The sequence below is a fragment of the Sinocyclocheilus rhinocerous genome, unplaced genomic scaffold, assembly GCF_001515625.1.
Source record: "Sinocyclocheilus rhinocerous isolate Xijiao unplaced genomic scaffold, SAMN03320098_v1.1 scaffold17286, whole genome shotgun sequence".
Classification (NCBI taxonomy): domain Eukaryota; kingdom Metazoa; phylum Chordata; class Actinopteri; order Cypriniformes; family Cyprinidae; genus Sinocyclocheilus; species Sinocyclocheilus rhinocerous.
This window is the reverse complement of record NW_015640624.1, coordinates 9600-12735: the sequence shown is the minus strand read 5'-3', so window position 1 is coordinate 12735 and position 3136 is coordinate 9600. Positions and strand designations below refer to the sequence as shown.

General features: G+C 37.1%; 1 pseudogene; it reads left to right on the top strand.

Annotated features, from left to right (window-relative positions):
- The first annotated feature begins 1027 nt into the window (after nucleotides 1-1027).
- LOC107753383 (uncharacterized) lies at nucleotides 1028-2900 on the top strand (annotated as a pseudogene).
- The last annotated feature ends 236 nt before the right edge of the window (nucleotides 2901-3136 follow it).

Sequence of the window (3136 nt, the reverse complement as noted above, 5' to 3'; positions counted from 1 at the left end):
TTGGATGTCAGTCAGACCCTATGAAGTCAGAAAGTGTGGCCACGGAGATATCACCAAATATGCGATCAGTGGCCACACAAATTTCTACAGGCACATTGAGGGATTTCCACATAAGGAGCAGAGGTATGAAGTACACACTAAGTGTTTATATATTACTTTGTAAAATTCATTTTTAGAACGTTATTTAATTAAAAAGCTACTGTGCTGTGTATTGAAAATTGCAAACATGAAAATTGTCTCCATGTACACTTGATTTCTAGTAGCATGACAGGTGGTTTACCTTATTTTTGGTTTTGGCACTTGTAGGCATTCAGGCAACAGTTTCTAGTCAAGATGTTGGTACTGAAACAACTGTCATGTTGCAAGATGTGCATCTGTCTTCGACACCAATAAAGGGCTCAATGTTCAGACCAAGCAAGAGACCTTGTCTGGTATTGGAGGAGGAAAAGGATGACACTGAATCAGAAGTACAAGTGGAACCACATGACTTGACATATAACCCAGAGTGTACTGCCACTGAGGAATCTGAATTGTCGTAAGCTATAAATACAACAGTTGTATATGTTATAAATTTCACTTTTTTTTATTAATTACTGTTCAATCAGCATATGAAAATAGGACAATTTTATATTTGTTTATATTTAGGATAGGTCCCCAGACTAACTCCGGTGAAAAAAAATACATTGTTTTTGAAAGTTGCCTAAGAGAGTTATTGGGGTCCTGTCCAATTTGTAAGACAAAATGTGCAGAGCAAAGCAGGCAAATGGGGACTTTTGTGGCATTCACTCAGCTCTGTGAGAAGTGTCAGTACCACAGACAGTGGCAGAGCCAGCCCATAGTAGGGAGTACACCAGTTGGTAACCTGTTACTGTCTGCTGCAACATATTTTACCGGTGGATCCTTTGTTCAACTGCAGAAGGTATTTAAAACCATATTACAAGTAAATTTATAGGAAAGTAACTGTGTTATTTCAGTTTGTATGTAAATGCATGTTTCTGTATTTATTCTTCCATAGATTTGCAAGGCCATGAACCTCCAGATGACGAAATATAGCACTTTCAGGAAACATGTCAGGAATTTCATTTAGCCTACCATCATACATGAGTGGAACAGAGATCAACTACATATTATTACACAGCTGCAACAGCAGGGAAAGGTTCCATTAGCTGGAGATATGCGCGCTGACACACTAGGTATGCTTACAACAATATTAATATTTAGGCTGTTTATTTTGAAAGTATTGTAGTTTTCATAAAATATTGTATTACTGGTATCATTTATGGTCTACTTTTGATTATGTGTGCCATAGGACACTCAGCCAAATTTGGTAGCTACACTTTGATGCATGTGGAAACCAACAAAATTCTGGATCTTCAACTAATTCAGGTTAGTAACGCCTAGATATCTACAAAAATTGTTACTCTTTCTGCAATCTGTTACTGTTAACACTTCCATATTTTAAATATGCTATTCCCACAATAGAGCAACGAGGTGGGAGGCAGTTACCACATGGAAAAGGAGGGATTAAAGCGTTGCCTGGATAAACTGAAGTCAAATGGTTTAGCTGTTGACTACATAATCACCGATAGACATCCACAGATTCAAAAGTATTTGAGGGAACGCAGTATCACTTCAGTTCTATGATGTGTGGCACTTTGAGAAAGGTACATATTCTTATTTGTATTGAATTAATTATAAACATGAATACAGGCTTGTAAATGTACATTTCGCTTGTGATTTGGTTATGTAAAAGTAATGCTTATACAACCTGACGTATGTGTTTGTATAGGGTTGTCAAATAAACTAGACAAACTTTCACAAAGAAAAGACTGCAAGGTGCTGAAGACATGGTTGCGCAGCATAAAAAAATCACATATACTGGAGTGCGACTTCCTCTGTGTCTGGGCCAGAAAAGGTGGCAAAGTGGACCTCACTGCTGAACCACATTCAAAATGTGCATGTTCACGAAAACCCCCTGTTCCCTAAGTGTGAACACCCGGACAGAGATTCCAGGGATCAAAAGAAATGGTTCCAACCAGGTATGACTATATAAAAAGTATTACTAATGTGACAGTGAACTGGTAAAATGTACATATCATCTTCATAGTTTCATGTCTGTGCCGCTACAGGATCAGTGGAACTCCACAAGTTGGGAAAGGTGCTATACAACAAGAGAGTACTGAAGGACATAGAAAAACTCAGTCACCAATTCCAAACATCGTCACTGGAGGCATTTCACAGCCTTATTCTGCGTTTCGCCTCAAAGAACGTGGTTTTCCCTTTCATAGGGATGTTGTGCAGGTAACAGGCGTAATGGCATATTTAGCAATATTACTAAAAAAGAAAATCTCTTACGGTCTAGTAATGTTGTCATATTTTATGTGTTGTTCTCCGTTTAAAGGTTGTATCTCGCAGCCATGCACTACAATGAAAATGCTGACCGTGACCAGGCATCAACAACTACAGGATAGGCTGTTCAAATTCATTTTTCCTAAGTCCAAAAAGGGGGAATGCACAGCAAAGCCAGTGAAAACCGACCCAACATACAGTAAGTTGAACAAAGGATTTTGTTCAACAATATGAACAATATGAAACTAATAAATAACTGTAATAAAATAAATGAGAAAATAAATAATTATTAATAAATAATACACATGAAAACTGCACAGCAAAGGTGGATTGTTTATCAGTAGTTATATAAAACAATATAGTGACTTTAGGTTTTCATCTTTTCTTACAGACTGTCGATGACCTTATCAGTCTTCTGGTAGATAATGTCTTTCTGGACCCCACACCATACACAGAAGAGCTGAATGCAGTCCCCATTCCACCACCTCTGTCTTCACAGTTTGAAAAACCATCAAAGGAAGATGTGATTGCACGCCATGTGTCCCGCTTCAGTCAAGGGGGGGCCGAAAACTTTTGTTTTTACTGGAAACATGTAAATGTCATGTGAAAATATTGATGTTATAAATACATTGATACAGAAAGATAATTATTTGTGAATATCTTACATGTCTTTTATTTGTTTTATTTATCTCTTTGTTATGTAACTGATTTTACAAAAGTGATTTTACACATCAAACTTTTTGAACAATAAATAAAAACATACTCTTCTTCAGTTCTGTGTCTCACT